The sequence below is a fragment of the Bombina bombina genome, chromosome 6 (genome assembly GCF_027579735.1).
Source record: "Bombina bombina isolate aBomBom1 chromosome 6, aBomBom1.pri, whole genome shotgun sequence".
Classification (NCBI taxonomy): Eukaryota; Metazoa; Chordata; class Amphibia; order Anura; family Bombinatoridae; genus Bombina; species Bombina bombina.
The window spans coordinates 986,014,295-986,027,996 of record NC_069504.1 but is presented as its reverse complement, the minus strand read 5'-3'; positions in this window follow the sequence as shown (position 1 = coordinate 986,027,996).

The following is a 13,702-nucleotide window of genomic DNA, read 5'->3' as shown; positions in this document are numbered from 1 at the left end:
ATTCTATTTGATTTAAATTGCTGTCTACAGTCCAGTGAGTGCTTTCTACATTTTCGTTTTCTACATACCTGGCTACAGCACCCTGGCAAGTTGCAGTGTGTTGGTGAGAGTGCATATACTACAATGCATCTTTTTTTATATATATATATATATATATATATATATATATATATATATATATATATATATAACTGTACTGGTAAAGGAGGGCACTCACAGGACTTTTGAGAACAAATAATGCAAATTTATTTCCAAATGTTTAGAACATTAATTAGAATGTCAACGTTTCGACCCCATCATGGGCCTTCTTCAAGACAAGATATAATCTGAAAGAAAAATAAAACATACAAATGGAATTTAATATGATAATACATAAAAATTTATTTATTTAATCTAAACATTTATTCAAATACTTTATACAACAGTGACAACCCTCCACCACATGAAGATATAACAAGTACTAATGCTCAGACGAGAGCACATAAATTAAAAAGCCAAGGCAGAAAGAGACAGAAGGATGTGTCCCTCCTATAAGGAAGTCCCCAATAACCAGTCAACCATACACATTTTAACCAGAGGTATGTGAAACATAACTATAAATATACAGCATATTCAGTGGACACTAGCAACCTGTTACATAATGACCCCAAGTTTCCTACAGAAACACAAAGCACACTTTGAACCAAAAATAATGATCAAGACAACAAAAAGTGTGCTCAATAAGCTGGCAGAAAACCAACCCAGTAATCATTGCTGCAATACAAATGGCAGATCTGAAATAAAAGGAAAGTGTTAACTAGCACACTCTCAATGGTACTGATAGACAACGTCAAATAGCCAAAGTAGTAAATGGGAGCTGATATGTTGCCACACCATAATAACAACTTAGTGAGAAAAAACATGAGCTGTGCAAATAATAATAACCATTCTCATAGGCACCAATTAGACATAATCTCAGCTGCAGTAAACCCCTAACCAAGAGTCAAACACGCAGCATAACTAGTAAAGTGAAATGACTCTCATCACACAAAACAGTTTAACAACCCAGAGCCACCTCGGGATACTGTAAAAAATAGCCTAGGCAAACTTACTGGAGTAGAGCAGCATGCATTTACTCGCGACGGCGTTCAAGCCGAACTCCCAATAGAACAGTGTTAATAGCGATACCAGAAGTAACCGTCACACGGCCTATAAATGATCATACCCAGAGTGGCATTCAATCACAAGGACACAGGCCACATGCACCAATACACAAGAACCAATCATAGACACAGCCAGTACACACCCCTTTACACGAACTGGTGGGAGCTGATGAACCTAGCGACAGAGAGAAGCCACTACCCACAGGAGCATGCAGTGCACATCACTGATGCACTAACAACCTGACACTGCCGAGAGAAATCCTGCGTGGGGAAGAAAACAGCAATGACCAAATGTGTTATGTTAATAGCCCAGCAGTGAACAGAAAGAAGCCCCAGCCCTGTTAAACAGAGACCCATATGGTGGTACACTATGGTCACAAGCCACCACACAACTACCGAAAGCCCAATCATGTAAGACATACAAACCGGTCTGTAATTGAATTTAGAAGACCACAACCACGGTAGAAACCAGAACATAGGTCCAATACCCAATATGTCACCCAACAGGCATGTAAAAAAGATCACACTCAGAGAGCACTACTACCAAGTATTGTCCACCATTATATATATATATATATATATATATATATATATATATATATATATATAGGACTCAATTCAAGAACCACCAGGAAGCACAACTGTAAATGGTCATCCAAAATAAGGGGCTAACACGCCACACTCAAAAAATCTAAACCCTTGCAAATCCCTACCCCAAACCAGACAGTATCAGAGCAACCATAACTGAACTTGCTACAGTACGAAGTATAGATGACACCCTGGTCAAAGACCCAACCAACACAGCAAGTAAAAACAAGGGGGACACCTCACAAAAAAATAGGGAAACAATAACTCAACACCCTAGGTACTTATTGTTACCATTAGCCCCCCCCAAAAAGCCACTAAGGCCCCATCCAACCAGGATAGCGCCGTATAGGAATCATGAACCACCAAGTTTAAAGTCAAACACCATATGCAATAGCTATAGGCAACCTTGACGATTACAGTTGCCGATATTATGCAGACCATGTTTTATTAAAAGGCATCGTTTTTGACAATACCTTGTATAGAGTCTCTTATGAGACTAAAAGTATTTTTGTATTTATTCACTAATCACGTATATTATTACTGCACGTTGTATCACATCACTTGTACTCCTTCACGCCTATTTGCATTCCCATTGGATAATGTGTAGTATATCAGTGCTCACCTGGTGAACACCTGTAGATCTCTGATGAAGCGCATTTGAGCATGCGCGAAACGCGTCAGTTCCTGTGCACCTGCCTTGTACACTGAATAGTGCCTTACCCGTTTGCTTGAATAAACCACATTGGTTACCTGTTCCTGAGAGTCCTCGCTCTTCTACTTCTTTGTACATGTTTATGGCTGAGCAGCCTAGAGGACCAGAACCTTGCAACGAGCACCAGCTCTGTTCCCAGCAGTGTTGCCTTTTTTTTGTGCATCCCCAGCTCTGAGAAAATCTCTTCACTCACCTTCCGTGCCTCACTGACGTTACCCTAAGGAGGAGTCTGGACGTGGCCTCTGCAAAGTTTCCTCACTGCAAAGGTATTTTGTCCTTTTGTACATGTATACTCCAGATTGGCACTAGAGAAGGTGAGGTATGTGACTGTTAAACTTGTTACTGCGCTGTTTGGGGTTTACCACGTCTTGTGCAGCGTTCACTTTTACACTACACTGCTGGGATATACGTGCTCATTGGACTGAGTCTCCTTTTTTTCTTTATATATATATATAAAAGAACAAAAAAACAATATATAAACTTGCTTAAATCACAATATAAGAAATAATAAAATACAAAAACAAATGTGATGATGCACAAAAAAGGATAAAAGTCCCAGGTTATCACGGTGGTAATGCTCAGCAGGTGAACCTCAGGGAAAAACACGAAGAAACATATGTAGTGACGTTCTGTGGTTAAGTGAAATTTACAGCAGAACCTAGAAAAGGTACTCACATTGTCTAGAGCTTCAAAATCAAGCTCTAGATATATAGGCACAGGAAGCTCCTCCTAATATGAGGCAAGGCAAAGGCGGATGTTCCAGCTCCAAAAGAGGAATCAGAAGTGATTAAAAAGTATTTTTGATTTTGTGCACCATCACATTTGTTTTTATATCAATATAATGGAAGTAGAATCATTTGCATGCTGCTGTAATTATCAAGATTTGGAAAGTCTGCTCCCAGGTTTGCCTGGGGTTAACTGTCTGAGAGTAACTGGAAAAAATAATGCTTTTGTTTTTTTAACACAAAGCTGAATATCACTTAAAGGGGCATGACATATAAAAATTTTATTTTATGATTTAGGTAGAACATACAATTTAAATGACTTTCCAGTTTACTTCTATTATCAAATTTGCTTCTTTCTCTTGGTATGCTTTATTGAAGGAGCAGCAATGTACTATTGATTTCTAACTGAACAAACGGATGAGCCAATGACAATCTGCATATATATGCAGCCACCAATCAGCAGCTAGAACCTAGGTTATTTGCTGCTTCTGAGCTTACCTAGATAAATCTTTCAGCAAAGGATAACAAGAGAAAGAAACAATACAAGTAAATTGAAAAGTTGTTTAAAATTGTATTCTCTATCTGAATTATGAAAGAAAATGTTTGTGCTTCATGTACCTTTAACACATGTCCCCGCTATTCTATGGACATTTTTTATTAAGTGAAAAATCTCTTACATTTAAAGATATCAGGCATCCATTTAAGTTCATCTAAAGAGAGTTTCAGTTTAAGAAGTGCGAAGATATAGGGGCATATTTATTATTGTACGATATATCGGATCATGTCCGCTGCACATCAATAAATGCCGAGAGCATACGCTCTCGGCATTTATCATTGCACCAGCAGTTCTTGTGAATTACTGGTGCAGTACGCCCCCTGCAGATTTGCAGCAAATCGGCCGCTAGCAGGGGGTGTCAATCAAACCGATCGTATTCAATCGGGTTGATTTCTGACGATTTCTGTCTGCGGCCTCAGAGCAGGCAGACAGGTTATGGAGCACCGGTCTTTAGGCTGAAGACTGGCCAGAAACATGGGGCATCAAGCTCTGTACGGATAATTTTGCTTTACCAATTTAATAATTTTTCAGCTTTTCATTTTGATCCTGCAAAAATACCCATGAAAAGCCTGCAATCCCTATATTTTGTAATTTGCTTTTTGTGTGTTTAACTAGATTGTGCTGTTACATAACTTAGTAATTCTAGTGGTTGTACTAATACAAACTATTGGCTCCATTTATCAAGCTGCGTATGCACCTTTAGGGGCCCTTCTCTGCAGGCTCTCATGAGTGAGCCTGCAGCCGATAGTTATGAAGCAGTGGTCATTAGACTGCTGTTTCTGAACCTTTACTCCAGCTCTTTGATGCCAGATTAAAATACCCTGGGGTGATTGACAGCCCCTCCTCATGTGCTATTAGGCTAGTGTGAGCAGGGGGCGGCACTGCACAAGCAGACGCATGTTTAATGATTTATGCGGCCAGTGTATTGCTGCCCGCTTTCTGCGACCCTGGGCAGACAGGTGTGGTAAACTCATGGTGTCACCCCCAGTAATGTTTTTTTTTTACTAATGTTACTCGTAAATCTTAACTCCCATATACTGGATGTAATGGCAACGGTGCTAGTGATTGGTGGCAATACACATTTGTATGTTTTCATTGGCTCACCAGATGTGTTCAGCTATCTCCCAGTAGTGCATTGCTAATTCTTCAATAAAGAATACCAAGAGAATGAAACCAACTTGGTGTTTTAAATTGTATGCTTTTTTTTAAACATGGAATACATTTTTTTAGTTTCATGTCCCTTTAACCTACCAGTCCAACAAACTGCATGCAGAATAGAAGTTTTGGGCTATATAGCCACAACAAGTTCCTGCAATATCTGCATTAAAATAATTGCATGTTTAAGATCTGCCCCTTTGCCTTACACAGCATGTAGCAAAGTTCACAGCATATTGTATGCCGTTGGCTTTACTCAAGTACCTATCTCCCTACATTTTAATTGTATAACCTTAGACTGGGAGTAGGGGAAAGAGTCAATGTGATCAGGGGTAGGGTATGGGCTATGTAACAAGAATCTTTGGCAACCACTGTCTTCTATTGTTAAAATGCAATAGAGGACAATCCAGTTAAAGTTTTCAAAACTTTATTTTATTCCAAAATAGCAAGGTGACTTTAACTGCAGCATACAGTTTGTTTACAGGCAAGGCAAATAGACAAGCTTCTCTTCACAAGCTTCCAAAAACAGCAAATCTCTGTCTGCATTGTCTGCAGCAACACAAATGTCCTTTAAAGAATGTAACAGCAAACAGAAATCCAGCAAAACGTTTAGTACATCATATTTTTCACCACACAACACATCAGGCCTCCTGCTTGGTGCTGTAATCTACTTAGCTAGAGAAATGCTTCCCTTTTTAAACCCTAGGAGCAGTAATCATGAGCCACAACTGAGTTGAATTGTCTTTAACAGCTGTAAGGTATTCACAATTAAAAAAACACTGATCCCTTCCCTGGGGTTTCTTAGCAAAATGGTAAAGTGAAATGTATTAAACTTGGTCTAATATATACTCCCTCTATCACCAAACCAGACTTTCTGTCACACTTCCTCCCCCTCAGCTCACACTTGGTGGAGTGAGCGACCATAGGCATTAAAGAGTGTACCCTTGAAAGACCATCAGCATTGCCCTGCGAAAGACCTGCTCTGTGTTCAACAATGAAATGAAAAGGCTGCAGACTAAGAAACCAACTAGTCACTCTTGCATTCCTCTCCTTATTCTGACTCATCCATTTGAGAGGAGCATGATCTGTAATCAACCTGAATTTCCTCCCCAACAAATAGTACCGAAGAGACTCCAAAGCCTACTTAATAGCTAAACATTCTTTTTCAATAATAGAGTACTTTTTCTCTTGTTGGTTTAATTTTCTACTAAGAAATAATACAGGATGCTCCTCCCCTTGGCACACTTGGGAAATAACAGCCCCCATACCAACATCAGAAGCATCAGTTTGCGCTATAAAATCTTTACAGAAATCTGGAGTTGCAAAAACTGGATAGGCACACAGGGCATATTTCAAATGCTTAAAAGCCTTGTCTGCTTCTGTAGACCATTGAACCATCACTGGTGATTTTGCCTTTGTAAGATCAGTTAAAGGAGCAGCTATTGTAGCAAAATCTGAAATAAACCTTATATAATATCCAGACAAACCCAAAAAAAAATTCTAACTTGTTTCTTAGTTAGGGGCTGGGGCCAGTTTTGTATAGCTTCTATTTTAGTTGTCTGTGGCTTAACTAAGCCTCTCCCAATTGTATATCCCAAGTACTTCGCTTCCTCTAAACCAATGGTACATTTTAAAGGATTCACAGTTAAGCCAGCAGAGAAAATGGAGTCAAGAACTGCCTGAACATTTGGGAGATGTGATTCCCAATCTGTACTATGAATGATTACATCATCAAGATAAGCTGCAGCATAACGAACATAGGGCTTTAGACTTCTATGATAGAAATTCTATCCATCATTCTCTGAAATGTTGCAGGAGCACCATATAACCCAAACGGCAAAACTGTATACTAAAACAACCCATCTGGAGTTGAAAAAGCAGTTTTCTCCTTTGCCTGATCAGTGAGGGGTAAGAGAAAGGTAAAAACCCAGGCGCCTATCCTAACGGAGGCTGAGGTACTAATAACAACAAACTACAATAAAATATGATATTTAATCAATAACATAAAACATACTGAATCAATACATAAAAACTGACATCATGGATCCATGTAAAGTTAAAATGGTAAGAAACTTGAGGCACAATAAAAAAAATTAATGTACAATAAAAACAATAAATGGGGCAAGCAATAAATATTGAGAACAAAAACAAAGCCGTGGTAATGCAATCCATGTAAGAACAGCTGGTGGTATATTTTTCACAGAAGGACCTCTGTTATTGTGTTCTGGTATTTTTTGTTTTTGGTTTGTTAGCCATAAGAAGCATGGAGACACTGATTTCTTGATTTTTTTGACACTCAGGGATATTTTATCACCATTTTTGTGCACATTTTTTCACTCAAACATTCTTTAATATTTTATTTTTTATTTTTTCACACTTATTATTTTTGCCCATTGTTGCTTATCTTTTGGATTATTGTTTTAATTGGACAAGCCATTGGATTGTATTTACCATCTCCACACAAGTACTTTTTTCATTTTTTCTCATTTTGGCTTTTTAATATTGATATTATCACCGACACACCGTCATCACATTATTCATCACAGACTTACCACCAGCTGTTCTTATATGGATTGCATTACCACGGCTTTTGTTTTTGTTCTCATAGATTGCATTTTTGTTAGCACTTGCATTGTCAATATTTATTGCTTGCCCCATTTATTGTTTTTATTGTACATTAAGTTTTTTATTGTGCCTCAAGTTTCTTACCATTTTAACTTTACATGGATCCATGATGTCAGTTTTTATGTATTGATTCAGTATGTTTTATGTTATTGATTAAATATCATATTTTATTATAGTTTGTTGTTATTAGTACCTCAGCCTCTGTTAGGATAGGCGCCTGGGTTTTTACCTTTCTCTTACATTTCTTGCGGTGTTAGCTAGGGATCACCACCCCTGGGCGATTGGGTACTCATTTGGCGCTTAAGTAGACCTCAGTCCCCTTGATCAGTGAGGGGTACCTGCCAATAGCCTTTCATTAAATTAATTGCTGTTAAATAACATGCTTTTCCTAGTCTTTCTATTAACTCATCAACCCTAGGCATTGGGTAGGTATCAAATTTTGAAATACAATTTAATTTATGATAATCGTTACAAAATCGTAAAGTACCATCCGGTTTAGGAACTAACACAATTGGACTGTTCCAATCACTGTGTGATTCTTCAATAACCCCAAGTTTTAACATTTTTTCCACCTCCAATTTAATAGCCTCCTACGGGCTTCAGGAACTCTATAGGGTTTAAGGGAAACTTTTCTTCCTGGTTCTGTAACTATGTCATGTTTAATTACGTTAGATCTCCATGGCATCATGAAAAAAAACTCCCTGTTCATTCTAATAAAGTCCTTTATCTCTTGCTTTTGATACACAGATAGGGTTTCAGAAATATTTACCTCTGGCTCAGTAACAGGTATCTCTGTTGTATTTACCACACACAAAATCTCCCTATCCTTCCAGGGCTTTAGTAAATGAATGTGATATATCTGCTCTGGTTTTCTTCTCCCTGGCTGACTCACCGTATAGTTTACATCACTCACCTTTTCAATTATCTCATATGGGCCGTGCCAAGTAGCCAAAAATGTTTTTTTCTACTGTAGGGACTAAAACTAGTACCCTGTCACCAGGCTGAAACATGCTAATCCTAGAATTATGATTATAACTGTGCTTTTGTGCTTCTTGGGCTTTTCCCATATGTTCCCTTGCTATGGGCATGACAGCCTCTATTTGATCCTGCTTTTGAGATATATGCTCAATAACACTTCTATAGGGTGTAGTTTCCTGTTCCCATGTCTCTTTAACAATATCAAGTAACCCCCGTGGATGTTGACCATACAAAAGTTCAAAAGGTGAAAACCCTGTTGAGGCCTATGGAACTTCCCTGATAGAAAACATTAAATAAGGAAATAAAAGGTCCCTTGATCTGTCAAAATTTCCTTGGGTATACCCACTCTACTAAACATAAGCATAAGTTCCTTTACTATAAATTTTGCAGAACTATTACATATGGGTACTGCCTCAGGATAGCCGGTTGCATAATCCAGGACAAAAAGTATATACTGGTGTCCTCTGGTTGACTTCACCAGTAGACCTATCAAGTCCATAGCAATTCTTTCGAATGGCACATCAATGATTGGTAAAGGCACTAATGGACTACAAAAATCCTTAGTGGGAGCAGTTAGCTGGCACTTGGGACATGAAGAGCAATAATTATTAACGGCATTAAACACACCTGGCCAGTAAAACCTTCTAAGGACCCTTTCTTTAGTCTTATCCATTCCTAGGTGCCCCCCTAGTATGTGACTATGTGCAAGATTTAACACTGTATTACAAAAAACTTGAGGTACCAACAACTGTTTAACAATATATGTGGCCTTTTTGACTACTCTGTATAGCAGGTTATTATTTACTTCAAAGTGAGGATAAGGATCGGAACAGCCAATAGAATGCGAGCTCAATCTGATTGGTTGATTGGATCAGCCAATCGGATTGAACTTGATTCTGATTGGCTGATTCCATCAGCCAATCAGAATATTCCTACCTTAATTCCGATTGGCTGATAGAATCCTATCAGCCAATCGGAATTCGAGGGACGCCATCTTGGATGACGTCCCTTAAAGGAACCGTCATTCTTCAGTTGGACGTCGCCAGATGAAGATGGGTCCGCGGTGGAGGTCTTCAGGATGGAGCCGGTCCGGAGATAGAAGATGGAAGATGCCGCTTGGAAGATGATGGTTGCCGGTCCGGATCTACTCTTCTTCCCGGATAGGATGAAGACTTTGGACCCTCTTCTGGACTTCTTCAGTGGATGTCTAGCCCCCGCTTGGGTTGGATGAAGATATCGGAGCCAGGACGGATCGGTGTGATACCCGGTGAGGTGAAGACAAGGTAGGATGATCTTCAGGGGCTTAGTGTTAGGTTTATTTAAGGGGGGTTTGGGTTAGATTAGGGGTATGTGGGTGGTGGGTTGTAATGTTGGGGGGGGGTTATTGTATGGTTTTTTTACAGGCAAAAGAGCTGAACTTTTTGGGGCATGCCCCGCAAAGGGCCCTGTTCAGGGCTGGTAAGGTAAAAGAGCTTTGAACTTTAGTAATTTAGAATAGGGTAGGGCATTTTTTATTTTGGGGGTCTTTGTTATTTTATTAGGGGGCTTAGAGTAGGTGTAATTAGTTTAAAATTGTTGTAAGATTTTCCTTATGTTTGTAAATATTTTTTTATTTTTTGTAACTTAGTTCTTTTTTATTTTTTGTACTTTAGTTAGTTTATTTCATTGTAGTTATTTGTAGATATTGTATTTAATTAATGTATTGATAGTGTAGTGTTAGGTTTAATTGTAGGTAATTGTAGATATTTTATTTAATTAATTTAATGATAGTGTAGTGTTAGGTTTAATTGTAACTTAGGTTAGGATTTATTTTACAGGTAAATTTGTTATTATTTTAACTATTTTAGCTATTAAATAGTTCTTAACTATTTAATAGCTATTGTACCTGGTTAAAATAAATACAAAGTTACCTGTAAAATAAATATAAATCCTAAAATAGCTATAATATAATTATAATTTATATTGTAGCTATATTAGGATTTATTTTACAGGTAAGTATTTAGCTTTAAATAGGAATAATTTATTTAATAAGAGTTAATTAATTTTGTTAGATTAAAATTATATTTAATTTAGGGGGGTGTTAGTGTTAGGGTTAGACTTAGCTTTAGGGGTTAATACATTTATTAGAATAGCGGTGAGCTCAAGTCGGCAGATTAGGGGTTAATAATTGAAGTTAGGTGTCGGCGATGTTAGGGAGGGCAGATTAGGGGTTAATGCTATTTATTATAGGGTTAGTGAGGCGGATTAGGGGTTAATAACTTTATAATAATAGCGGTGCGGTGCGCTCGGCAGATTAGGGGTTAATAAGTGTAGTTAGGTGGAGGCGACGTTGTGGGGGGCAGATTAGGGGTTAATAAATATAATATAGGGGTCGGCGATGTTAGGGCAGCAGATTAGGGGTACATAGGGATAATGTAAGTAGCGGCGGTTTACGAAGCGGCAGATTAGGGGTTAATAATAATATGCAGGGGTCAGCGATAGCGGGGGCGGCAGATTAGGGGTTAATAAGTGTAAGGTTAGGGGTGTTTAGACTCGGGGTACATGTTAGAGTGTTAGGTGCAGACGTAGGAAGTGTTTCCCCATAGCAAACAATGGGGTTGCGTTAGGAGCTGAACGCGGCTTTTTTGCAGGTGTTAGGTTTTTTTTCAGCTCAAAAAGCCCCATTGTTTCCTATGGGGGAATCGTGCACGAGCACGTTTTTGAGGCTGGCCGCTTGCGTAAGCAACTCTGGTATCGAGAGTTGAAGCTGCGTTAAATATGCTCTACGCTCCTTTTTTGGAGCCTAACGCAGCCTTTATGTGGACTCTCAATACCAGAGTTATTTTTATGGTGCGGTCAGAAAAAAGCCGGCGCTAGCTTTTCGGGTCGTTACCGACAAAACTCTAATTCTAGCCGAATGTAACCATAATGCAGTTTAAACAATTTACATTTAATATGCCAATTTTTTTGATAATAATAATGTGGTAATTAAGTAAGGTGAGCTCCCTACATCACAACCACGTACTTTGTACGCAAATATAAACATTAACTTCCAATAAAGTTCCAATGAAGCTCCAATAGGAAATGGGGATCGCCAAAGCTGACAACGATGTATGGCCAAAAGAAAACAACAACATTTCTTTGAAATCAAAAGTCAAATATGGCCAATTTCTGTTTGCAAACAATTATGGCCCAATGCAATTTACCAAGTTTCCAGCTACTACTCAATTTTTTCAGCTCTCAGTTGTACGATCCCTTTGTTTGACAAGTAAACACCTTGCAGCAACTCATCCCAGGAAAATTAAACAACCCATAGGTAACAACCTTTGTCGGTTATAGAGAGGAAGTCTATGTATACACAGTGGCTTTATATTCCTTTCACCGTGCGGTCCTCCGCAATGTATCGGCTACTAGGAGTTACTGACTCAGCCTATACGATTTCTACTCCTTCCTTTCACCATGCGAATCATCGACATGCTATGGTTTTTGTTGCTTTGGATACACTTGTTGCACTCGCGGGTATCTTTGGACTGCTGCCTTCTGTCGTCCTTCTGCAGCTAATTTAAGGTCATCTAGATCAATTCCGCTGTGTCTTTCACTTGCTAGTTTCATTTGGATGCAAATCCTTGTGTTTATAGGGCTCTCATCACGGTCGCATATCACTCAAAGCTTGGCGTTTGCTCTGGTCGCTGAGTGATATGCGACCATGATGAGAGCCCTATAAACACAAGGATTTGCATATATATATATATATATATATATATATATATATATATATATATATATATATATATATATACAGGAACAAACGTTTGCACTCACAGGTCTTTTTCAACTTTTTAATGTGGAACGTTTTCGGGGTATTAAAACCCCTTCATCAGCATGCTGCAGCATACTCTTAGCACCCTGGCATATGAAGCTTGTTAGTGGGAGTGCACCTATCTCTACATGATATATATATATATATATATATATATATACAGTATATATATATATATATATATATATATATATATACATACAGTATATATATATGTCTTTACATGTGTACATATGTATTTATGCGTTTATATGTGTATATATGTCTGTAAATACATATATACACATATTATTATTATTATTCTTTATTTATAAAGCGCTGACAGATTCCGCAGCGCTGCCCATGGGTACAAGGATAACAGTACAGTGGAGAAACAATACAATAAGACAAAATTTTACAGACAAATACAGGGGGAATTGAGGGCCCTATTCCCGTGGGAACTTACAATCTAGACAGGTAGGAGGATTGGAAACAGGAGGTGGGGACTGCAGAGGTGAGAATGATATTAGTGAGGAGATAGAGGACAACTGTTAGTTAAGTGAAGTTATTTTGTTGATAAGTTGGGTGATAAGCTTCCCTGAACAGAAAGGTCTTTAGGGAACGTTTAAAGGAGGGGAGGTTAGGGGCAAGTCTGACATCTCGAGGAAGTGCATTCCAGAGGGTTGGTGCCGCATGGGAGAAGTCCTGTAGTCTAGAATGAGAGGAGGTGATAGTAGAGGATGCAAGAAGCAGGTCGTTGTTGGATCTTAGGGGACGGGCAGGAGTATATTTGTTGATGAGTGAGGAGAGGTAGGGTGGGGCAGCATTGGTGAGGGCTTTGTAGGTCAGGGTGATAATTTTGAATTTAACTCTGTTGTGAATGGGGAGCCAGTGAAGGGACTCACAGAGAGATGCAGAAGAAACAGAGCATCGAGAGAGGTGGATTAGCCTGGCAGATGCATTTAGGATGGATTGGAGGGGAGAGAGGCGGGAGAGAGGGAGGCCAGTTAGTAAGTTGTTACAGTAGTCAAGTCGGGAAATTACCAGGGAGTGGATGAGCTGTTTGGTAGTTTCAGCACTCAGAAACGGATGAATTCTGGAGATATTGCGTAGGTGGTTGCGGCAGGATGAAGAGAGCAGTTGGATGTGGGGAATGAAGGACAGATTTTAGTCAAGCGTGACTCTGAGGCAGCGGACTTGGGGTGATGGGGAGATAGTGGTGCCGCCAACAGTGATAGAAAAATTAGAGACTGAAGAGGAGCTAGAGGGGGGAATTAGAAGTAGTTCGGTCTTGGACATATTTATTTTTAGGTGGTGAGAGGCCATCCAGGAGGAAATGCCAGAAAAGCAGTCGCTGATGTGAGAGTTGACAGAAGGAGAGAGTGCAGGGGTGGAAAGGTAGATCTGGGTATCATCAGCATAGAGGTGATAGCTGAAGCCATA